Source organism: Perca fluviatilis, chromosome 16, assembly GCF_010015445.1.
Source record: "Perca fluviatilis chromosome 16, GENO_Pfluv_1.0, whole genome shotgun sequence".
NCBI classification, from domain to species: domain Eukaryota; kingdom Metazoa; phylum Chordata; class Actinopteri; order Perciformes; family Percidae; genus Perca; species Perca fluviatilis.
The window spans coordinates 30,796,243-30,823,354 of NC_053127.1; the positions used below are offsets into that span (position 1 = coordinate 30,796,243).

General features: G+C 40.8%; 1 protein-coding gene across 3 annotated transcripts in view; it reads right to left on the bottom strand.

Annotated features, from left to right (window-relative positions):
- Positions 1-27,112, bottom strand: part of LOC120543890 (collagenase 3-like) — a 92,745-nt gene that overhangs the window by 58,678 nt on the left and 6,955 nt on the right. The window lies entirely within an intron of this gene.

Genomic DNA, 27,112 nt, shown 5'->3' on the forward strand with positions numbered 1-27,112 from the left:
CATGCTAACAAGCTAACCCCGCCCATCCTGTGTGGTTATGCTACTTTTTATCTCAAGAGGTGATAGTCCGACAGTATAGCTTATGCCTCCTCCCCTTAGTTTCAGCTGAGATGTGTATGATGCAACAACTGTGTGTGTGGGCCTTGTGTGCCTCAGCAGCACAGTGAGCAGCAGGTCCAATAAGCCACTTTATATTATACTCATTAAAGGAACACGGCGACTTCTTGGGAATTTAGCTTATTCAACGTAACCCCGAGAGTTAGACCAGTCCATACATACCCTTCTCATCTCCGTATGTGCTGTAAAGCTGTCTGACGGCTCCAGCAACATCAGCCCATAACAGAACAGGCAGGTGAATGGTTCCAGTAATCCTACTGCTCCCAATAAGTGACAAAATAACGCCAACATGTTCCTATTTACATGTTGTGATTTTGTAGAGTCACAGCGTACACAAAACAACGTGAACATGAGACACAGCCACCTTCTATCCTTAAACAAACCGGGAACTATATTCTCAGGCGGAAGAATATAGTACTATAGTAGACTCTACAAATCACAACATGTAAATAGGAACATGTTGGTGTTATTTTGTCACTTATTCGGAGCAGTAGGATTACTGGAACCATTCACCTGCATGTTCTGGATGGTTGCTGTCGGCTACGCCAATCAGACAGCTTTACAGCACACACGGAGATGAGAAGGGTATGTATGGACTGGTCTAACTCTCTGGGGGTTACGGTGAATAAGAAATTCCCAAGAAGTCTGGCGTGTTCCTTTAATGAGTATAATATTAAAGTGGCTTATTACGTGACCTGCTGCTCACTGTGCTGCTGAGGCACACAAGGCCCACACACACCCCTGGTGCCTCCTTTTTAGTATGAATTTGACAGGTGAATTCTCACATTGTACCATTTCTTTCTTTTACATAATAAATCCAAATGTTGAATTTGACACATACATGATGTTTTCCAATTTATTCCTTATTCGTCCCTCATGTCAGGATATAAGGTACGCAAGGAGTCCACATTTTATTACTGAAATTGTTTGATGTATTTCATTTGATAGATGCCTCAAGATCAACCCAGACAAGGGATCAAGAGTGGAGAACAATGCTACCAGAAAGCAGCTGGGTCAGTCCAAAGGTTCTTTCCCTGATAACAAAATTATGGACTATGAATGGAGGGGAGTAAAAAGAAAACACTTTTCAGAAGGGAGCCCATTGCAATCCAATGTCCCTAGTTCTTTCTCATGCACAGTTCATGTTGGTCTCACTACTGTATTCTTGAGTGGTGTTTAATTGTTGTCAGATGCTACCACTGTGAATACTAGGTACACATTGTACCATATTTTAAGTATAGAATTGGTTCACAGTACTGGACAAAGTTACTACTTTAAAATTATAGGCTACTTCAGTACCTTCAGTTAAGTTACTGCAGTAACAGTGGAAGCAAACATTACACTGCACCTGGAATAAAACTTTATTTTATCTTTCCAAAACGGGCTAGTTTTTAAAGGCATCTGCAGTACCAGACAGACTTTTAAATTGTATGTAGCTTGTTTTTAGTTTCAAGTCTTTTAATTTCACTGGGAACATTAGCTGGAAACCTACTGTAAACTGTTCTTGAACTTTACGTCCACAAGCAGCCAATTGTTGGACTGCTAGCAGTATGTAGCCATGCCACGTTAAGCTTTGTAAGCAAGTATGTTGCTAGAGCAGCAACTGTTTTCTATTCTGATCTGTTGGTCAACAGAATAAATACATGTTGAACAGTAGTAACTGTGTCCTGGTTGTTTCTAAGAGCTGTTATTGTTAAGCTAAATCTTTTTATAGTTTGTCATTTCACTATTCTTTATAGCTTGATATTTTCGAAATTGTCCATTACATTTGCAGGTTGAATGTTTATAAATATATGTTTAGTTATCATTATTATAGCAGTGTTATGATATTTGACAAAATTATCAGCAGATTGTTGCTATAATCAATATTTCTTTTGACAGTATTTGGACATTTAAAACAAAGGTAAATCCAGTGTTTTTATGGCAAAGTATGCTTTTTAACATTAAAGATAAATTAAATATACATGATTTGTATGTAAAATTGCATATTAAAAAGTCATTATACTTAATATGCTAAAAAATTAATGGGTAGATTGCTCTAATTTTACTCACACATACTTGTTTTTAAAACAGTATTTTCTTTTTTTTTCTTTTTAAAGCGAATCCATTGTTTTATGGCAAAGTATGCTTATTTAACATTGAAGATGAATTAAAATATACATGATCTTTATGGAAAATTACATATAAATACTCATATAATGCCCAATAAATTTTAAAAATGAATGATAGATTGCTGTAATTATACTTAAATTCATTGTATTTATGGCAGAATATGCTTTTTCACATTAAAAATCTATTAAATACACAGGATTTATATGTAAAATTTCCATGTAAAGCAGTATAATAAACTTGATATGATCTAAAATTAAGGGTAGATTGTTGTAAATATAAAGCTTATTATCTGTTTTACAAAAGAATATTTAGACCTTTTTAAAGTTAAATCAAATGTTTGTGGATGATGTATAGCTTTATTACATTAAATATTTATTAAATAAACCACGATTTTTACATAAAAGGTATAATATAAAACTGAAATAATATTGGCACTTTTCACGAATTTTAAGCCATAATATTTGTATTATGGCAGTTAGGCTGTATTTATAAGGTAGAGATTAATTGTTGTTTTAAAGGTGTATATGTCCTTTTTTTAAACATTAAAACCCAATAATTACATAAGATTTAATGTAAGATTAAAAGATACAATCTGTTATGTCATTATGGAAAATTACTGTATTTTTACGAGATTGTTTTTGCCGTTATTTTCACGGTAATTTTTAGCACAGCTGCGGAGTATTACCGTTTTTCTAGTTTTTTACAGTGTAGGTAGTCCTGATGGTCCAGTCCAAGATGTTCCACCTTTACACCTTTCAGTCAAAATGGCTAAAGATGGTTTGCTTTAATTTTGATATAAGCTTCCCTTGTCTCAAATCCAAAGAGGAGGATGAGGGGTCTGTTGCTACTCCACTCCCTGGTGGGACAGTTTCTGAAACTGAGGGCCTTGTGTTTCAAAATGTTAACATCTGCTTCTACTGAATCTGACATAACTATAATGTTGACATGATATCTACCGATGAGCTACCAAGCTACCTATGACACTGATTAGCCTATTATTGATAATTACAGACATTATAGCCTATTAATTTAAAATTAATAGGTTTTAAATTAGGTATTGCAATGGTGTGTTATATGCAAACAGCATTGTTAGTGTAGTTTATCTATTTAGCCTTTACCTCAGATTACATGTATATCCAAATTATCATTTGAAAGTGTATGTTCTGCTCTTTCAATGGGTTGTCTCAGTTCGTTTTTAGCACTAACAGTCGCGGAGATATTCAAGCAGTTTAGCACCATGGATTTCGGTTTTTAGTTTGTGCTCACCTTTCTTTGAAAAGTAGTCAGTTACCAATTGTTTCCCCTCCTTTTGTTTTCTCTCCTCCTGTCTTTCTTTTCTTTTTGGTAACCTGATTTGGCTTTCTTTGAGAATTTCTACAGCAGAAGTTTGCACTCCATCAGATGCTCAACTGAACTAACATAAACAAAATGCGTGCAGATGGACTAAACCATTTGGCGCATTAGCGAGGGGTGGGTGAGGTCTTTATTTGTATACAAAATGTAATCAGTCAATCAACCAAGTTATTCAGCCAATACACTAACTTTACATTTCATCTGACATGCATTATGAAATTTAATTAGGAAATGAAAATATCCAGGTGAAATAAAATATATTCCAGACTTTTCAAGGGCCCTCTCTCCCCTTGGGCCCTGGTAATCAGTATTGGTTTTACCCCCAGTCCGACGCCCCTGTCTGAAGCACAACTTAAAGAAGAAATGACCGCCATTTTCAGAAGAACGTTTGCATTGTCTATGGACCAGTCATTCCCATTGGAGTATTTGAGTACAGTCAAGGGATGCAAAAGACTAATGAAACCAAACGTCTCAAGCAGTTTTCTGTGGGCTGGAGAAGAAGTTGCCTCGATTAGTTCAGCCACATGTCTCTATATAATGGCATTAATACGCAAACCTGTACAGGTAAACAGTTTATATGACAGTACAGAATTTCAGTTATGGGCAACATTCAATGTATTAGAAGTAAAAATATGTATGTTGCTTATTCTGCTTCTTTACATAAATAGCATATCCTTTTTTTAGGTTAACTTAGTGTTAAATACTTCTGCATTGCCACTGGCTTGATGTATTATATATCACACATAACATACTTTTTTCTCCAGGAGGAACCTGAGGAACTCTCCGATAGTGACTTTGAAAGTCCTGTGGGCTGGAGAGGTGGGTCTGAGAGGTGGGTCTGAGAATTTGAAATGTTGTTTCGCAACAGGTTGTAAGCACAGTCAACAGTTATTTTCTCACAGCAATGGGTTTATCATTTATTTATAATTTTTTTTATTTATTATTAATTCTGCTCATCCCAAAATTCAGATATGGGTAATTAAATTAAAAATGTTAAGTACTTTGTTCTCAATTACTGATATTTATTTTCCCTTCTTTTGTCCATAACATCATGTAATTTAGTTCATACAGTGTCACCTTCCACAAGTGAAAGTGAGCTCATCAGTCAAGGGAGTGAAAATGACTGCAAGAAAGTCCATCGCGTCAAAGAAGAAGTAGGTTAAAGCACTTGTTTATATTATGTTTTCTATGGGCTGTATGGTAACTTAGTTCAAACCCTGGTCCAGCCCTGGTCCTTTCTGTGTGGAGTCTGCATGTTCTCCCATGTTTGTGTGGGTTTCCTGCACCATCAAAAATGGGCACATTTACCTTTGACCAAGGCACTGGCTCAGAATCTGCTCCTGGGATGGGTTAAATGCAGAGGACAAGTTTCACTGTACTAAATTGTATGTGCGATTAATAAAGTGTACCCTTGTCCTTGACAACTCAGTAATTACTGCTTTATTTACTGCAAAAGTTAAGTTCACACTTTAGGATTGTAGCCCTGATTTTCCACTTGCCGAGAGCAATCAACAAACTTTAACCAAATGTAATGTAATGTAATGTGTGATTCCCCCCCAGTCATGAAGTGTGCAAACCACAACACTCCTGAGTACAAGACAGGCGTGTAGTGTGAACAGTACCAACCCGGTCTCACGGCAGTTCGTGTAAATGTACACGTTATTCTTAATCTATTGATACGTGTTCACGGAGACGTTTTTCTCGTTTTTTACGTGTAACTGTCACGTTATTTTTTACGTGTAAATGTCACATTATTTTCTCGGGGAAAGGACGCCGGGAGGCGGCCGAAAAGGTCGCTCCATAAGCCGGGAGGCGCCCGCGAGGTGGCCCGCTGGGGACCCGCCGGGAGGCGGCCGAAAAGGACGCTCCATAAGCCGGGAGGCGCCCGCGAGACGGCCCGCGAGGCGGCCCGCTGGGGACGCCCCACAATAACGGGATGGCGGAGGTTGGGTTTAGGAAAAAACTTACGGGGAAAGGGCGCCTTAAACGCCGGGGAAAGGGCGCCTTAAACGCCGGGAGACGCGCCACAGTAACACGCGGGACAAAACGCCACACGCAGGGACGCCATCCCCGGGAAACAAAGCGCCGCAAACGGGACGCGATCCCCGCTCGCCCGGGTGAAAGTCCTGTGTTGTTTGACCCATCCACCACCCCGACCAACCTCCCTACGCGGATTTTCGGCTTTTTATATTACTCCCTACAATTTCGTGCTGTGGCCACGAAATATGCTTCCCATTGAAATACATTAGTTCACATTTTTTCTGTTTCTTAGTAGTATCTCTGTTTTTTTTAAAGTACATATTTATTTGGCTGTGATCTGAGAGGGGGGTTTGTGCTCGTACAGTAAAAGCACTGAATGAGGAGGGGTCCATGTCTGAGATGGCATAGTCAACTACACTTTTACCAAGAGCTGAACAGTAGGTAAAGCGTCCCAGACTGTCTCCTCTGAACCTCCCATTTAATATATACAGGCCTGAGGCTCTACAGAGATGCACTAAGTCTTTCCCATTTCTATGTATTGTTTTGTCAGGGTTGTTCCTCATGACTGTGGTTATGGGGGTCAAAAGTGACTGTCTCTCTCTCTCTCTCTTGGATTTCTGCTGAATCTGCTGTCCCTGTTTATCTCTGTTTGCTCAGCCCTGTTTATCTGGAAGAAGATGAGGCTCTTGAAGAGGCAATTCAGCATAATCTACTATAAGAGTGTGATGGACCTGCTGTTAATACTTTAACCCTTGTGTGGTCCTTTGGGTCACCGGGACCCGAAGGACCACACAAGGGTTAAAGTAAGAGTTACAAGTAATTTTTTATTACAGTAAATATCTTGTTTACACCAGTGTAAACATCGAACAGTTATATCACTGTGCACTGAAGGGGATAGTGGAGTAAATGCACAGATAGCCAAAGGTCTGTTTATCTTTGTCACTGTCTTTTTTAATATAGGTCATCTGAAATGCTGAGCAAAGAAGAAATTGCAGGCCTTCTAAAAGCTCACAGTGAGAGAGTTATTACATTGGAAACAAGACAGATCTATATCAGTCGAGCCAATGTTTGCACCACAGCCTTACGTGTGTTTAAGAGACCCAGTTTTGGAGAAAGCTGTGACACGCTGTCACATTTGCAAGCGATGAACATGATACTGTGGAAGATGCTGCTGACCTTGGGGGTCCCAGACAAGAGTTTTTCCGCTTACTGGTGAAGGCTATCTTCCAGGACAGTGGAGCTTTTGAATTTTTTTTATAAATATGTATGTATATATATATATATATATATATATATATATATATATATATATATATATTGTGGCTACCTGGCCAAATAGAATGTGCTGTTTAATTTATTTAATCTTTCAGGCACACCAAATGGATGCACACCAAGACTGAACATGCTCCACTTGCAAAATGGAGTGTATCGAACCATTGGCAGGATGATGTCTACAATAATAGTGCAAGGGGGTGAACCACCTGCATTCCTGTCCCCGAGTGTAGTGGACTCCATTGTGTCTGGGGACATCCTTCAAGCTCATGTGACACCTGATGATATAGGTGACCCTGATTTAAAGGAGAACCTCAATAAGGTAATGCACAATGTTCTGATCTGAAGACTATTGTAGTAAGCCTTTGCTTTTTTTGAATATTCCACAGCAGTACAGTTACTTTTATTTTGGTGGAATGCATTATCAAAATAATTTTGCAAACAACAAAAAAATTCCAACTTTTCTTGTCATAGGTAAGTAACTATTAAGTGAAATGCACAGTCTACATAGTACTTCTGTAAATGTTGATTAAATGCAGTAATTTGAGAAAATAACTAAATAGATCTGTAATATTTAGGTTCAACATGCAACCTTGCAGGATGATTTGGAGAAAGCAGTCAGCTGCAGTGACTCATGGCGATATCAAGTAGAGGGGCTTCCACTTGTAGTCACCATGGCCAACAGAGATGTGTTTGTGAAAAATGCAGTTCTATACCATACTGTTGTGCAACGGCAGAGCTGTCTTGATCAACTCATTGATGGCTTGTCCCACTATGGAGTAAGATTTACCTCACAGTTCTGTATCATCTTTGGTTAGCTTTATGGCCTTTCATTTATGGTGTTGAATTTCCCTCCAAGTTTTATCACTCCTGAGAAAGAACCCCAGCTTGCGTGTGCTGCTTGACATACCAGGAGAGGACAAAGATGAAGAAGCTGATTTTGTAGCTGGTATTCTCAAGCCAAGCTACTCCGTACTGGGGAGCAACAGAAGAGCTAAGGAGGAGTTGATGGTGGTCAAATTTAGGGAGTTTCTCCAATGTGTTGAAAGTAAGTATGTATTTGTAATTCAGTATATTATACAATGAGGCAATCCAGGAAATTTACAGATTAATTTTATTCTTTACTACGGTGGCCGGGAAGTGCAATGCAACATTACAAAGAATGAAACACTTTTACAAAGCTCGAGACAAATTTACATTTTGGAAAACAAATTTACATTTTGGAAAACAAATTTACATTTTGGAAAACAAAATAACATTTTAGAAAACAAATTTACATTTTGGAAAACAAAATAACATTTTAGAAAACAAATTTACATTTTGGAAAACAAAATAACATTTTCGAAAACAAATTTACGTTTTAGAAAACAAATTTACATTTTGGAAAACAAAATAACATTTTCGAAAACAAATTTACGTTTTAGAAAACAAATTTACATTTTGGAAAACAAAATAACATTTTAGAAAACAAATTTACATTTTAGAAAACAAATTTACATTTTAGAAAACAAATTAACAAGATGCAAAACACTTTTACCAGTCCCGAAACAAATTTACAAATGACAGATTCTTCACGGAAAGGGAATGTACCACATACCGGAAGTGATGAGGTGTTGTTGGTGAGCGCAGTCAATTTGTGTTGTTGTGAGTGAGTATATGGCGTGAATGAAGTTTATGGTGACTTTACGTGTGGTCGGTGTTTGGAGTTTTTTGACGCCGGACCTGACGGAAAACATTGGAAAAACAGGGAACGATATCGACAGCCGCCCGGATCGGAAGCTACAGCAGGGGGCAGCTGAGTCCGTCTGCAGCTGCAGGACCTGGAGCTCACTGCCCATTCCTGGGAGCCAAAACCGACACAACGCAGCTGGAGAGGCAGGCCGTATTGCTGGGCCCGCTGGAGGGAAGGGAAGCCCCGGAGAATCAGATCCAGGACTAAACGGAGCGGACTGTCACAGCCTGCTGAAGTTTAAATCACAGGTTTCCTAAAGGGAGTCTGCGGGACTCGGACTGTGGACGATGAAACACGACTTAAAGTCCGTTAAATAAATAAATACATGCAGAAATAAATGAATCATTAGTGGGGGAGTGAGCCTGGACATTTCAGTCTGTTTAAACTTCACTTTGAAGCAGAACCTCTTAGTTCAGAAGGGTGAAGTTTCCGTTTGTACTCATATCTGTGAACTGATTATAATAAATATTCTTTGTATTAACACATTAATTAGTCTCTTTGTCTTTTGTTTAAAAAAACTAGAACATCGCATGAGATTTTGACGATTTGAAGTGATTTTATTTCCGTTAGACCTTTGCCTACATTGACGCTGATGCATTAAGGACGGCCCATAGACAGTATATAAGGCAGTGCCTCCCTGTTCCAAGATGGCGGCTCTATTGACGCATTCGATCCATAACTGCCGTAGTCAAGGCGACATGTATACAAAACCTCATCACTTCCGGTATGTGGTACATTCCCTTTCCGTGAAGAATCTGTCATTTGTAAATTTGTTTCGGGACTGGTAAAAGTGTTTTGCATCTTGTTAATTTGTTTTCGAAAATGTAAATTTGTTTTCTAAAATGTTATTTTGTTTTCCAAAATGTAAATTTGTTTTCTAAAATGTAAATTTGTTTTCGAAAATGTTATTTTGTTTTCCAAAATGTAAATTTGTTTTCTAAAATGTTATTTTGTTTTCCAAAATGTAAATTTGTTTTCTAAAATGTTATTTTGTTTTCCAAAATGTAAATTTGTTTTCCAAAATGTAAATTTGTTTTCTAAAATGTAAATTTGTTTTCTAAAATGTTATTTTGTTTTCCAAAATGTAAATTTGTTTTCTAAAATGTTATTTTGTTTTCCAAAATGTAAATTTGTTTTCCAAAATGTTATTTTGTTTTCCAAAATGTAAAAAAAAATGTAATGTCTCTTAGTTACCTGTTATAGTTACGCTGTTATAGTCCTAGACTGCCGGGGGACTTCCTTCCTTTGACACACTGGGCTGCTCTCTCTTCTCCCTTTCTATTACTGTTTCTATTACTGTTACTATTACTATTACTATTTGTGTGCAGCCCGTCCCAGAAATGCTTGTTACTAATCCTAGCTTCTGGGGAGTTTACTCCCCGGAGTCCTTATGCTTTTTTTTCCCCCAGCGTATTTCCTTGGAGAAAGGTTTGCACCAAGACCCTGGTTGCAGCTGTCGCCGTGGTCCTGCTGCACTCCCTGCTGAGCTCAGCGATGCCCTGCAATGTCTTGCTGCGTCCTGCTGAACCCTGCAGCTTCCCGACATCCAGTCACTGTTCCATTATTAATGTGACTACTATCGCCACTGTTCATCACACCCCCAACCGCGCCGCGCAGACACCGCCTACCAAGAGCCTGGGTCTGTCCGAGGTTTCTTCCCAAGAGGGAGTTTTTCCTCGCCACTGTCGCACTGCTTGCTCTTGAGGGAATTACTGGAATTGTTGGAATTGTTGGGGCTTTGTAAAATATAGAGTGTGGTCTAGACCTACTCTATCTGTAAAGTGTCTCGAGATAACTTATGTTATGATTTGATACTATAAATAAAATTGAATTGAAATTGAATTGAAATTAAATTTGTTTTCCAAAATGTAAATTTGTTTTCCAAAATGTAAAAGTGTTTCATTCTTTGTAATGTTGCATTGCACTTCCCGGCCACCGTACTTTACAACTCATGAAGCTGTGCCTATCTAATGTTTACATACCACAAACAAGAATACAGTTAAAGAATAAAATTGCTTTTTCACCAAAATACCTATACAGTAATCCATTAGTCAGTCACTAAATTATTCATTGATTCAGGCTTTCTTAAACCTGAGTATTTTCCAGTGGTTTCCCTTTGCTTTTAGATAAAGAGCTGAGAGACACATATGGGGACAGGACTCTAACCAACGATGAGGAGGCATTCCTGAAGACTTTGAGCCCTGGTCACATCCTGGAGTTTGCTACAGGGAGCAGCAAAGTCCCAGCCATTGGTTTTCATCCAACTCCTAAATTAATATTTATTCATGATGAAAAAAAAACATCTTCCCTTGTTCAAATGAGCTTCACCTTTTTGTGAACGCAACAATGGCTGATGAATTTAACTACTGCTTCCTAGTAGCACTAATGAATGGTTCTTTATTCAGCACCATTTAAACAACGAGACGTTTAACAGCTACCATTAAAAGTACAAGGCTTATTTTTTGCAAACACAACTGGAGCATAAGTATACTGTCCTAGTTTAGATTTTTACTGTAAATCTAATTTACTGAAATCAGTTAATTTGTAAAAGAATCCCTGCAGTGTAATACACCACCGTTTAGTGCAGGGCTCCCCATGTTTGTCAAACCAGGCTGCTGTGGTGTTCTGTGTACCCTCTGCCCCCCTCATGGTAACAACCCTAAAACGTTACACTATAGACCCTTTGCACGTGACGTCACACTCTACTCCCGCAAATTATGAACGCCATGACGGACGGCGGAAGAGCTATTCTGTAGACGGACGGCAAGTCAAACCTATGAGTCAAACGAGTGTGTTCGTTGTTCTTGTTCTCACATACACAATCTGCAGAGTAATCTTCACCAACACAAGCATGTATATGTATTGCCTTTCTGTTTTAAATGACTGATAAATAATAATAATAAAACTTCCTCACCTAGCTAGCTGCCGTGCTAACCAGCTGTTCCTGCTAACAGGTCCCACATAACTATCATCGGTTATTCAGTGACCTACATATCCCAAAAAGTAAGCCGTTCCCTTGATCATTTAACTTAACACACATACAAACAATATTGCTTAAATTAAAGATGACATGGCACGGAAATGAGCTTCAAAAAAGCCAAACATCTGAATTAAATGCGGGTCTGCGGAGCTCCTACCCCGGTTAGCCGACCAGCTAGCTGCAGCCAGAGCCATATCACTCTGCTAGCTTTGGACTGCTCGCTAGCTGCTGCCCATCGCGTCGAAATATCCACCGGTCAGCAGCGAATATAATCACAGATAAGACGATGGCTAGATGTTACATTATGTGTGGTTAATACTGATCATAGACACTCCATGATTTACTGCATGGATTAACGTGTGATGAATTATTTCCCAGAGCTGGGATGCGTTCAGGCACGCCCGCCGATAGGGGGGGACAAACGGGTCTGTTGTCCCGGGCCCACAGTAGGGGGGGGCCCAGAACTGGGGGCCCAGAACTGGGCCCTCATTAAATTATGGAATAATTGAAAAACATTTTTTTAAATAGGCCTATTTGTGGAAAAAAATATGTAATATTTGAGTTACATAAAAGCTTTTTATTTGTTTTCTTCCTAATTGTCCTTGAAATAGTGGTCAAGAACCCCCCCACCCCCAACACAAAAATGGTTTGGCCCCTTATCAAAAGTTGATGTTGTTTTCAGTAGATTTGAAGTTCAGTACGCTCAAAATGTCCGGTCAGCACAAGTCCGGTGCTCAGAAAAGGAAGGAAAAGAGAAGAAGAAAATAGAGGCCTTAGAGATTTTCTAAACAAATATTTTTAAAAAAAGGTGGTACGTAGAGCAAGGTAAGAAACAGCGCAGCCAACGTTTACGAGCCATGTAACGTAAGCTAACAGGCCAGCTCTCATGTTAACGTCCATTAGCTTGTATAAAAGCCTGAGACAACACGTTCTCTTTTACAGAAAGAGTTGAGTTTGGTAGCTCCGTCAGAGAGGATGAGACAGAGAGGAGAGAGATCCATCTGCTGTCAGGTGACAGAGAGATGATGCGGGAGGGGCCCGCTGCCGCGCATAAACGGAGGGACAGAGTCAGGCTACCGGTGAGAAAAGAGAGAGAGAGAGAGAGAGAGAGAGAGAGAAAAAAAAGAGAGAGAGAGAAAGAGATCTGCGGGAGGGGCCCGCTGCCCTGTCGGAGAGTCTGAGCAGGATGGATCAGAGACTGATCACATTAATTTCAGTGAGAGATGTGAGGAGAGGAGAGGAAGATCAGATTAGAGGAAGATCAGAGGAGAGGAAGAGCATAGGAGAGGAAGAGCATAGGAGAGGAAGAGCATAGGAGAGGAGCAGGAGAGGAAGAGGAGAGGAGAGGAGAGGACCAGGAGAGGAAGAGCAGAGGAGAGGTACAGGCAGACCCGTCGCTAGACCTCAGTCTTAAGGGGGGCACATGAAATACATGGGGGGGCACAATTATTATTGGCGTACAGTACGTATATGTATAATAATCATATACTCTTGTTATACTATTCGCACGTAATCATCACGTTAAACATAACCAACAGCAATATGACCAGGTAACCTATATAGCCTACAACACATTACATAGAAGAAATGTTTTGAATATACATAAAACACTTGACTATACAACATATTAGATGTAACACCAGAAGCATCTCTCAAACATTGCATTTTAAAGCAGTCAACAGAAGGATATGCATTGCTATGCATGTGCTATGAGACACAGCCTACACACACACACACACACACACACACACACACACACACACACACACACACACACACGCACAGAGACTTTGAACCTACCGGTACTTTGAGTGGAGGCAGCCTGTCCTCTCTCCAGTCCCTCCTGTCAGTTGAAGCTGCATGCTTATTTAAGCCCTTGTCTGTAAATCTTAAACCCCTTAATGAAGAAGATCGCGTCCGATGATACAGATGTGAATTTCCTGCAGGCATAACAAAATGCGGAGTCCTTTTCCACCGAGTAGCCTACGCAAGCCAGTCTCTGTTCAAATGCCAGCTACAGCTACGTTTTTTTTTTAACCAAACATTTTGACTGGATATTTCCTCAAAACAACCTGTTTGGGTTTGTCCGTCACACCCCCTGATTCAACAGTTAGTTGTGGCCCAAATGCTGCCCCAGTCGCAGTTGCACTTGACCGCAGGTCCTGCCAGGCCCAGGTTCGGGCCCACGGAGCTACTAGCATCAGGCTCAGACTGTCGTCCAGGGGCTCCTTCTCCAACGACAACATCAGGAGGCGTGGCGTTAGCGCCTATCAATTTGGCAGAGGAGAATGTTGGTGGGCTTTTCAACCACTTACCATCACGAACTGAAGCGAGTAAGCCGGCGAAAACTCATCCAGCTTTCAAAAATGTGCGGTAACTGTTGAGCAGCTACACTGACGTAGGCTACGTCACGTCGTAGCCTAACTTTCTTTTTAGTAAGGCCGTGATAGGCTGTTGCAGTGTAGATTCCCATCAATCAAACAAAAATCACACCATTGTTTATTTATATTTATAATGTTTTAATGATAAAGAATGCAACATTAATGCAACACAAAATTAGCAACTATGATAATATAAAATTAAAGTAATTTTTTTAAGAGATCTGTGCCTCAAGTGGGGGGGGGCACAAGCATTTTTGGGGGCGGGCCCGGCCCCCTATGGCCCGCCCATAGCGACGGGTATGGGTACAGGAGATGAACAGGAGAGGAGAGGAACAGGAGAGGAAGAGCAGGGGAGAGGAAGAGCAAGGATAAAGGAGAGATCTGGGCGCGGGGGGCCCATCTAAGCTTATCTCGTCCCGGGCCCAGGCAAGACTGTCAGCTGGCCTGCGTTCAGGCATCCATTAGAGAGTTGCATTGGCTCAGCCAGTGAACAACGGTACGTGCCTGTAGCTAGCTTGCCCTGCTAGCTGATAGCCGTGTCCTGTGAGTGTATGTATGTAGACTTCTGTGATAATCATCCCAATAACAATCCACGGTGGTGTGGCTATGTCCTCCAGAGGACAGGTCATGTCACGTCTTGAAGAACGAGACAGACAGAGGGGCAACAGGCAGATGAACTTGCTGCTCCAAGCGCAAGCTAAAGCTAGCCTTCAGTAACTGGAAGACATAGCCACACCACCGCCGCTGTTATTGGGATGATTATCACAGAAGCCTGGCTGAATACACTCACCGGACAGCAGCTAACGGCTAGCGGGGCAAGCTAGCTACCGGCAGGATCGAGACAGGGACCAGGGTAGGTGAATTTAAACAATGTCTGAAGAAGCCATGAACAAGAAGAAGATACGGTAGTAGTAGTATTATTATTACAGTTTATTTAGTGTTATTTATTTGAAACTAATGAAACTTTCCGCTCGTCTACTACACTAATGTATACTAATGTATCGTCACAAAGCTGAAAACAGTTTTTTTCTTACCTTATGAACAGTCATCTTCTCAGAAATACATAATAAAGATACAATAGTTATTTATGTAATGTATAAGATATAATTAAACACTGATAGGTATCGTTTTACTTCACTGAGTAGTTTTACTTTGCATATTTAGGGAATTTAAAAATCAGGAACAATGTACTGCAATGTAGTAGAAGACAGTTATGTATCGATACATCTGTAGAGCCCTGAAAAGTATTTCATTGTTCTTTCACAGGAGTCATCTTGAATTTATCCACAGTACCATTACTTTTGACTTGACAGAAAACTAACAGTTGCCAAAGTGCATCTGTAGCCTTTTTAACACTGACATCAAGTATGTGCCATCATGTAATTTTCAAACATCTATATGATGGCAAGAGGCTTTAAATCTTGCAGTTCAAGAAGCACAACACAACATCAATATTTGTTTCAGTGTACTTTTGAAAGTACAATAATGCTAATGTTACCCAGTTGTCCATGTTGGGCTAAGATCACACATTTACAAGTTTATAAAAAATAAACTGTTGTGTTCTCTGAAACAATGTTTTGCCATTGTTGTCATTTTGAAGAGGGTTAATTGCATCATTCAGTTCTTGCAAATCCCTGTCATTCAATGGGGAAAATCCTCTTTGAGAGTTTGGTGAGGAACAAAAAACTACCCCTGCTGTTGAGAGTTCTGGGTTGTGAAGATGAGGCAAATCATTGTCCAGAGTAAAAAGCTGAACTGGTGTACTATTTCCTTCAGATGACATAAAGTGTTTGTTAAATCCAGCTTTGAATTCCTCCAAAGTGCAGTTGATTCTGGCTAGAAAGACATAATGGAGACAAAATAGGTCTGTTGCATTGTCTATGTCTAGGATACCCAGGGATTCCAGTTCATAAAAAATGGGTGCATAAATATGGCTGCAGTTTTTGTTCAAGTCTCGGTTAAAACGCTCAATCCTCTGGTTGTGTATAACTTCCTGTTAAGACAGAGCCTTCCCCCCTGCTCGCATGCATGTCCTCCCAAATCTGAACGTTCTCTCCTCCGTGATCAGTCCTGATGTACAGTGGTCTGCCAAACTGTCAAACAGCTGCAGTAAAGAGGTCTCTTGCAGTTTCAGCACAATTATTGTTGGAGCAGTGAAGAAACATCAACATCCTACTGTAGCCATCTATGGCACCATGAACAACCAATTTCCACCTAATCAACTTATGATTTCCATCTACCTCCTATATGAAATTTGGATGTGGGACAGAGTATACTCGCCGAGCTATTGCGGATCTTCTCCTGCCTAGGAAACCAATTGGGTCCATCCTTCGCAGTGAATCTCTTACACGTTGTCTTTGAACCACAATGTTTTTGGAGCGGAGATGCCCCATAAGCATCACTTCTCCAACATCTGGGTGTTCAGTTTTTATTTGTGACACTTCAAGATCCAACTGTTGATCACTGATGCTCTTAAATTTAGACGTTGGGATATTATAGTCTTGCAGTAACTTGTAGAAAGTTGGCCTTGATATTGAAAGAATAGATGCCGCTTCTGTAAAGGTGGTTTTCAGTGAAAGAACATGTTCAAGCTCCTCTTTGGAAATCTGATGTCTTCCTTGGTAGTCATTCTAGAACACAGCAAAGAATATGACATTTAGCATGTTTCTATAACAAACAAGGGTTATTCAAGGGAGAATTATAGACATTATAACAGATGATCATTCACATCCACTCATTATCTTTCTGACTGAAGAGAATTATAGATTGTACTGTTCATTTATTTAAGGAATGTTTAAATAAAATGGACAATAAAAAGATGAGGTTACTGAGAGGTAAATGAGAAATAAATCAAACAAATATGAACATGAATATAACTGAGTACTGACTGACTGACAGGTCACTGGAGCGAAGTCTGTTGCTGGTAAAGGTATGGTAGCGCTGGTGCTGGAGCCCTAAGGAGTTTTAAAATATAAACACGTTATAAAGACGTTGTTATCTTGTCACATGTTAGTGTTGTGTAAAATATGCCACCATGATTGGAACTAATCGACAAGGCCGAAACATTACACCACACACAAAAAAAAAATCCCAGCTAGGTTACATGAGTATGAAAGTATACCGAGCGGTATGATGTCCCAGTGGAGGTGGTGGGTGTGGCTGGCCCCGGTGTGTTATTGTAGGTGGTGGGAGCCTGAAGAGACATTAGCAAAATATTAGCGACATTATAGTTCATGTGTTTTTAATGTTTATATGCCCAGCAGTCAAAAACCAGGGTTGACTTTGGCAAATGACAAAAAAGCAGGAAAATGTAGAAACAATATGCACTCTGGTACCTTATTAACATTAAATTAAATGTCTTTATCATTGTGACTGCCTCTGTCCTCCATCAGCATTACTCTCTCTCTAGCCAAGAACAGAACTGTGATGTGGGAGCAGGGAATGTGGACCCAAACACAGAGAGAGGCAGGCAGGCAGGAGATGGAGGTGACTCAGGGATTTAGTGTAACACAAAACAAGGCAGTACAAGAACTGGAAAACTCACACGGAAATGCACAAACTGAGGGGCTAAACACAGGTAGAGCAAACTGACACACAAAGGAACACAAGGGTACGGATTCAAAACGATCTGACAACACACCAAGGGATTCACAGAGGTTAAATACATGAGGTAACGAACAAATGAGGGACAGGTGATACAGCAGGTGAAACACATCAGGGCGGGGCAGGGCAATCAACAAAGGCGGGAAAACAGAGGAAGTAAACTGGACAAGACAGAAAACCAGACTATCAAAATAAAACAGGAAACAGGAAAAACAGACAGAAAACATGAAAACTAAACACAGGAACTCGACACAACACCAGACAACATAAGGGAGAACAGAAAACACAGGAATAAGCCAAAACATACACAATTCAGAATAACCAACAAAACCAGGAAACAGAACAGGGAACACAGAAATACACAGGGAACATAAATATACACAGTCCAGAATTAACCAAACAGGATAAATACAGAAAACTACAAACGAAACAACAAAATACCAGGCAAAACACCAAAACCATAACAAGAACGGTTTTATCTTTGAGTAAAGGCCAGCAGGTAGTGAGATGTCTGACTGAGGACAGCGGCAGATATCCATTTGACCAACAATTGACAGTGTTATTTGTGGGCCTGAGGGGTGACAAGTAGCCTCCTTTAGCTGTAACGCTAAATTATATAATTTATGCTTTGCTGCTCAGAACATCTTCACATAATCTTGAACTCACATTTACTCATGAGTTCATCCCACTGCATCTCTTAACCGGTGTGAGTTTTACGGTTTATAGAAACAAATGTGCTACACATAAAGTGCATTGTTGCTAGTAGCAAATCTCTACTGGCTACCATTAGCTAGTTTAGTTAAGTTAGCCTTGACAAGAATCCAATGCTACGTGATTTGGAAAACATACTTACTGAGGTGGCCTGTGGTGGCCCTGAGGCGGTTGCTGTCATTGTTGAAAAATTTTGTACAGCCGCCAGGACGGCTCTGCCGATGTTCTCGGCTATCGCCAATTCGTTGGACATTTTTGCAGCACAACCATGGCCGACAGAACCGTACCCGGGCGGGGATAGGCTGTTGCTGGCCTTTATGCAAGCGAACATGACAGATCAGTCAAAGTGAGCCCCCTTGTGGCTGGCTATAGTGGCTATTTATTTATTTTATTTATTTATTCACAGTACCACTTCAAACATTACAATAATACAGTTGGGGTACAAGATCAATTGGGTAAAATGAATGGGTCCCCCAAGGAGGCTAGGAAAGCTTATAGGTGGGGGCCCATGATTCATGAAGGGGGTAGTGGTACAGACTATAGAATACACAGATACCACCTGTATCCAGACGATGATAAATAAATGCACGCAAAAAGTGCACCAGTACATACACAACATTTCATACACATACAATCATACACATACATCCCAGTAGTCCAAGAAAGAACAGTTTTATATTAGATATAGGTTAATAAGAAATGGTTTTTTAGTTGTCTTTTGAAGTTGGAGATAGAGGGCAACACCTTGAGGCCATCATCAATCCCGTTCCAGATCTGCGGCCCCCTACAGACAACACTCATACTGACGCGCACATGTCGGTGACATTTTCCTAATATAAGTGGTTTGATTCTCTTTTGGTATGTATGCTGGGGGCTGGAGATGGGAACAAGACTACTCAATCTAGAGTTCAGTCTGTTGACAATTTGGAACATAAGGCAGGCATTATGATATTCATTTAACTCAGTCAGTCTTAGTAACTCAAAACGGTGGAATAGAGGTTGGGTGGCGGAATTTATCTCTGACCAGGACAGAGCCCGTATGACTTTCTTTTGCAAGGATATACGTTTTTTAAGATGGCTGGTGAAAGTGTTACACCATATCACATTACAATAGTTAAGGTGTGGTTCAAAGAGACTTTTATACAACGTGAGAAGGACAGACAGAGGAAGGAAATGTACGATCTTATAGAACAAGCCAACATACTTGGACAGTTTGTTTACAAGATGTTCAATGTTCAATTTATTTATAAAGCACATATTAATACAACAAAAGTTGACCACAGTGCTGTACAAAAAATAAAATAAAACAATATTCAAGACATTTAAATTCCGGACCTTGCCACTAGTAAATACTACTAAAATCCTATCACATCATTAACACAGCACTCAAAGATGATCAAAAGCCAGAGTGAAAAAGTAAGCTTTCAAATGTCGTTTAAACTCTATAAAAGAGGAACATTCCCTAATATAAGGAGGTAAGCTATTCCACAGCCTGGAACATAAGGCAGGCAAGATAGTCATTATGACATACAAAGTTGAGTGAGTCGTCAATGAGGACCCCCAGGAATTTAGTTGAGTGCACTCTTTTTATCTCCTTCCCATTAATTTTAATCGGGCAGTGATCAGTGTTTTTAAATGTTTTACATGATTTAGATAAAATGAAATTTGTTTTGCTGACATTTAATGACAATTTATTACATTTAAACCAGGAGTCCACTTTGGTTAGCTCTGAGTTTACTATATCTTGTAGAATAAGTGGGTTCCTGTGTGATGTAAACAAATTTGTATCGTCTGCAAAAATAATTTTATGAAATATTTTAGAGGAATTTATGAAATCATGGCCCTAAAATGGAACCCTGGGGGACCCCACAGATCATGGGCTGACAAGTAGAGTTATGATCATTGACATGGACATACTGTTCCCTCTCATATATAAATAACTTCTGAACCATTTAAGTGCTAGACCTCTGATACCATAGTGATGCAATTTGTACAATAAAATATCAAAGTAAATGGTATCAAAGGCTTTTGATAAGTCCAAGAAGATACCAACACCACATTTTCCCTATTCAATGCAGTCATTTATTTGTTCTATTAAGTCACTGTCACACTGCTTGCTCTTGAGGGAATTACTGTAATTGTTGGGGCTTTGTAAATTATAGAGTGTGGTCTAGACCTACTCTATCTGTAAAGTGTCTCGAGATAACTCGTGTTATGATTTGATACTGTAGGCGTCAATCTGACACTTCATTTCATCCGCCGAGAGGCTGAGCAGGGGAATAACAACTTGCCAGACGGGCTTAAAGTTCACAATTTAATTTTGCGATAACACAAACAAGGTTCTGCTTCCAACATACCATAATCGTGTTAGCGCCATACATCATTGTTACTTGAGGTCATCAGCGCCATAGAAAGACGTAAAAACATGCATGAAAACAGCGGTCAGCAAAAATATGACTTCCCCCTTTCAACCCCTCTCCTCGTTCCCAAAGCAGAACAGGTGAACAGATAATACTACCTTACTTTCTCCGCTCCCACCAGGTGCCTTAATTACCAAAAAATATCCTTTCAAAATAATGGAACTATACCTGGCTCTTACATTATAGTAATAATTACATATATATCACACATGCAGGGGAATACACAAAAAACGTATTTATAGTCCATTATACAAAAACGTATCCAATCTTCTGTCTTCTCTCCAAAGAAAAAAGTCAAAAAAATAGTCTAGTCAAATCAGTCAGAAGTCAAGGTATCAAAGTACAGCAATCAGGAAACAGCTGACTCCTGAAGAAGGCAGATCTTGGTTACAGGTCTGTATATACAGCTGGTTTGGGTCTTGATCCGGACTTGTCTTATGAGTCCTCTTCTGTCTGGAACCACTTCTGTTATCCTTCCGATGATCCAGGAGTTGCAGGGTGCAGAATCATCCACTACAAGTATGATGACTCCAGGAATGAAATTCCGCTTGATCTTCGTCCATTTCTGTCGTTCCTGCAGTTGTGGTAAGTACTCCTTAGTCCACCTTTTCCAAAACAGATCAGCCATGTATTGGACTTGCTTCCATCTTCGCCGTGCATACATGTCCTCTTTCTGAAACAGTCCAGGTGTTAAACATGGTTTAGTTTTGAGAAGCAGAAGGTGGTTAGGTGTTAATGCTTCCAAGTCATTTAGATCTGTGGATTCCTTTGTGATAGGTCTACTGTTCAGGATTGACTCAACTTCACAGAGGACTGTGTGGAGTGCCTCCTCATCCAGACTTTGTCCTCAAAGTAGAGTTAAGAATCTTTCTGACAGAACGGATCATTCTCTCCCACACTCCTCCATGATGCGATCCAGTGGGAGGGTTGAAGGTCCATTTTATTCCTTTCAATGAGAGCATATCATTGATCCTTTCCAGGTCCCACCCTTCAATGGCTCGCCTCAACTCTCGCTCTGCACCGACAAAGTTGGTGCCATTGTCTGACCGTAGCTCTTTGACCTGCCCTCGTCTTGCAATGAAACGCCGCAAGGCATTAATGCAAGAATCTGTGTCCAGCGAGGTGGCAACTTCAATGTGTACTGCTCTTATTGCTAAACACGTGAAGATGACTCCATATCTCTTCACAAGACTCCTCCCACGCTTGACCTCAAACGGACCAAAGTAGTCGACTCCAACATGACTAAAGGGAGGTTCTTCTGAAGAAACTCTGTCTACAGGCAAGTCAGCCATTTGCTGTTGACCTACAGCTCCATGTAGCCGACGACAGACAATGCATCTTGCCAAGACTATACTTATTAAACCACTGGCACCAGGGATCCAGTATCTCTGGCGTGGCCTTGACAACATATGATTTCTACCTCCATGGCCAACCTCTTGATGAATGTGTCGTAGGATGAGATCAGAAATATGAAGGTCTTTAGATAGTATGGCAGGATGTTTTGACTCTTCAGTCAAAACATTCTTACTCAGCCGTCCTCCAACTCTTAACACACCATCTTCCAGTATTGGAATAAGCTTATAGATGTGGCTGTTTCTTTTCACACCTTCTCCCTTTTGGAGATAGGAGATTTCTTCAGAGAACCTTCTTCTCTGACAGTACATGATTATCTTGATTTCAGCTTCTCTGATCTCTCCCAAAGAGAGATAACCACCACAGAGTTTATGCTTGGAATCACCCATGTCCTTTTTCCTGAGATTCATAAGCAAAGCCTTCCATCTTAGGATCCAGCCCATTACTCTTGTTAGATGTGTCCAAGATGAGGTACGGTTGATCAAACATGTCACTGCATCATCTTCGTCCTTAACTGTAGAAAATCCAATTGCAGATGAGCTCTTGACCTCAGGGTCTCCTGGAAGTTCTTGCAACATGTCTGGGTTAACAGGCCATTCTTCTTCTGATTGCAAGAGAAATGCAGGACCAGATATCCAAGTTTCGTTCTTCAGGAATGGCTCCGCCCTCACACCTCTGGAGGCAAGGTCTGCAGGATTATGTACAGTGTTCACATATCTCCATTGAGATGCTTTAGAGACCTTGAGAATCTCTGAGACCCTGTTGGCCACAAAGATTCGAAATCTTCAAGTTTCATTCTTAATGTATTTTAGTACAGAGGTACTGCCTGTCCAGAAAACTGAGTGTTGAAGCTGTAGTCTTGTCTCCTTTCTCCACAGCTTGTCCATGCGAGCTGCTACAACAGCAGCTGTCAGCTCCATGCGTGGGATGGTAACATGCTTTAAAGGTGCCACCCTAGATTTTCCCATTATGAAGGCACTGTGTGTCTGGGAGTGTTTATTGCACAGCAGCAGATAGGTAACAGTACCATATCCCTCCTCACTTGCGTCGGAGAAATGATGCAACTGAGCAGTGGTTGCTTCTCCAAAATTCAGTGGTTTTAAACATCGTCTGATGCTGAAGCCTTCCAACTGATGTAGCTCCTTCAACCAGTCCATCCACTCCTGAGCAACCACTGGTGGTATAGAATCATCCCATCCTAGCCGGTCCCGGCACAGGTCCTGCAGAATCCTTTTAGCTGTAAAAACCACAGGAGCTAGGATCCCCAGAGGGTCATAGAAAGAGCTGACAGTTGAAAGGATCCCTCTACGGGTCAATGGTCTCTCCTGAATTGTTATGCTGAACTTAAAGGTATCAGACTGGATGCACCAACTCACTCCCAGAGCTCTCTCAACCGGTAACGAGTCATGGTCTAAATCCAGGTCTTTGACCTCCTTTGTTCGCTCTTCCTCAGGTATTGAAGCCAACACATTGCGACTGTTGCTTATCCATTTTGTTAGATGAAAGCCCCCTTTAGCACAGATGGTTTTACGGTCTTTATAGAGGGACATAGCATCCTGTTCTGAGGCCACAGAGGCAAGGCAGTCATCCACATAAAAACTGTGCATGACGGTCTCAAACACTTGATGGCTGAAGAAGTCTTTGTTGTCCTCTGCGCACCTTCGGAGAGCAAAGTTAGCACAGCTTGGAGAAGAAGTTGCCCCAAACAAATGGACAACCATCCTGTACTCCTCCATACGCTGACTGAAGTCTCCACTGGACCACCAAAGAAATCTCAACAGGTCTGCATCCTCCTCTGGAACTTGAACTTGGTGAAACATTGCCTCAATGTCAGACATCAGAACAACAGGCTCTTTCCTGAACCTGGTCAGGACTCCAATCAATGTGCTAGTCAGATCAGGACCATTCAAGAGTTGTGCATTGAGTTATACGCCTTGAAATGATGCGGCACAATCAAAGACAACTCTGATCTTTCCTTTCTTTGGATGGCATACACCGTGGTGTGGGATATACCAAACCTTTCCGTCGCTACGTTCAAGATCTGTGGTGGCCACTTTCTCTGCATATCCACTGGATACAAGTTTATCCATAAAAGCAGTGTAATCCTGGTGAAATAATGCATCTCTGATAAACCTTTTCTTCAGATTAAGGATGCGTTGTTCTACAATCTTACGGTTGTTAGGCATGCTTATCGTTCTGTCCTTTAGGGGTAAAGCAATACTATAATGGCCATCCACTAGTTTCACAGTATCGTTAGCCATTTTCAAGAACTTGCAGTCTTCCCTTGAAAGTCCTGGCTGTTCTTCCTGACTGCATTCTGGAAAGTCTGTCTTGAACTGTTGTTTCCAGAGTTCATCAAGCGTCACAGCAGAAATTCTGTTGATGGTAACTACAGACTGATACACAGGTCCATCAGAACATTCTCCACCAAGTGGTCCATTTACCGTCCAACCAAACATAGTCTTGATGGCATACGGCCCTTCATCCACACTCCGGATGACTTCAAGTGGTTCCAAAGCTCTGGGCACATTCATGCCTATCAAAAGCTCCACATCTGCATCTATCTCAGGTAAGTATACATGTTTCAAATGAGGCCATTTATGCAGATCTTTCTGTCGTGGGATGTTACTCCTATTCACAGGCATCTTGCTTTGTGTAAAGATATCTGGCATTTCACAGTACCAGCCACCATCCAATCCAGCCACTTCCAAGTCTGAGACAATACTACTGTCCACAATTCTCTCTTGGCCCATGGTGCGCAAAAGAATCCTTGTTTTTCTCCCAGAGAGATTCAGTCTATCCATCAGACCCATTGTGCAGAAGGATGCTGAACTGTCCTGGTCCAAAAAGGCATATGTTTCCACTGTCCTTTGACCTCTCCTAGATTTGACCTTGACTGGTACGATGGCGAGCTTAAAATCTTGTTCACCGGCCCCAGTAAGACCACTGGTCTGGACTGCAACCAAAGAACATCCCACTGCACTCTCTGAGTTACTCCTGCCTTTATCCGCATGTGCTCCCTTGTCTGCACGATGAATATGAAGCACACTAGGGTGTCTCAAGCCGCAGGTTTTGCAAGAGAGACGTTTCCTACACTCCTTACTGATGTGACCAATACACAAACAGCCAAAACAAACTCCATTCTTTTTTCGGAAATCAATCTTCTCACTTTGAGCGCTCTTCTCCAATAGAGTACAAAACTCCAGCATGTGTCCACCCTTGCAGTACAGGCAAGTCTTTTCTGGTGAGTATCCATACTTAACCTTGTGTTCTGTTAATGTTTTTTCAAATGTAGTAGCAGAGCACTGGCAAAGCTATGTCCTGTAGATCTAAAACGGGATGGCTTTATCCTGTTGCCTTCTTTACTTGACACCAACATTGGAGCATCCTGTAGGTTTCCAAACACAGGATCTGTTAATATTTTCACTTGACGCTCCATAAAAGTCACAATATCAATCAACACAGCTCTCCGGCGATGCCTTTCCTGGATGTCACATGACACTGTTCACCACTTATCTCTCAATTTGTATGGCAGTCTTTTAATCACAGTGATCATATTGGCAGGAGTATTCAATTCACACAGACTATGCACCTCCTCCATGGCGTTGCAACATCCACGCAAGAACAGACTGTATGCCTGTAAAGATCTTCCATTTTCAGATTTTATTGTTGGCCATGAAGAGACCTTATCCAATTAGGCAGATGCAATCATGTGCTCATTTCCAAAGTGTTCTTGCAGTAAAGTCTTTTAATTTGCATAGCCTGAACCAGTCATGTGTTGGCAGCTTCTGACAAGTTGTTGGTTGCCCCCTAGTGTACTGTTCCAAAAAATGAAGGCAGTCTTCAGCATTGTCAGTCTTTTCCTCAACCACTTGTTCAAAGGTCCGCATGAAAGCATGGTACTGTAGTGGGTCCCCATCAAATATTGTGATCTCTCTCTTAGGCAGTGATGCAAGACATTGCTGATGCACCATCATTGCTGTTATCTTATTCTGGTTTTCCATTATAGACAACATGTGGTTTTGGTCACTGTTAGTATTTGGGGAAAAGCATGTATGGACGTCTCTGTGATGAGACACTGGAGGCGCTGTAATACCAGTATTTAGAACTGTGCTCTTTCTCATAGGCTCTAGGGGCCTCTGCTGGAGATAATTGGTAATGTCTGCCCTTTTCTGTTTTGGCATTCCAAGTTGTAAAACAGCATTTCCACTTGCCGATTTTCCTTTTTCATCCTTTTCAAGTTTATGTGGAACAAAAGTATCTGCATCAATGTTAAGAGATTCAAATTTTTTTTCCTTTTTCTTAAAGTATGATTCCATGCCATTAGATCGCTGAGAAACAGCACTCCGCACACCAGATCCAGAGGTCCTTAGAACATTTGCCTTTGCCACTGATGCGGCTATATCGGTTTCAAGCTGAAGTTGTTCTTTTTGTTTTCTTAATTTCTCTTCCTGTTCCTCAAGAGCATGCTTTTCTTTTAGCAACCCTTGACGGGCAAGCAAAGCAGCCGTTTCAGCCTCTGCTCTTAGACGTGCAGATGAGGTGCTGGAAACATTTGATTTTGAACCTTGTTTGTTGCTGCTTAAGTTTGATATGCTATCCGATGGCAATATGTCATCTGGGTCATGTTGAGAAGATGGATTCTCTTGTCCTTTTTTCACATCCTTATGAACCCCACTTTCTTTAACTGACAGAGCTTCCTGGTGACACTCAACATCATGAGTTAGTCCTGAAAGAGGCCTGCCAGGTTTTGGAAGCCACACTTTAACATCCTCAATAAATCCTTGATTATATTCAGTGATGCTGGTGAACCATACATTTTGTTTTTCACATTCATCAGATGGGATTAAAGACATCAGAGATTTGTGCAATGCTGTAGCATTTTCAGACAATTGCAGCAGAACATCAAATTGTGCCTTAACTTGTGAAGTATTTTTATCATCTCTCATAAGCTCTTTGAGAGACCGTATCTGGCCCTTTAATTTGTTCACTTCCTTTTTACGTTGGTTCTGAATGGACTCAATCTTGCTTGCCAGAGCCTTTTCAGTCAGAATACTTTTTCTTTTCTCCTCTTCAGGTGAAGTTGAACCAGCCCTTG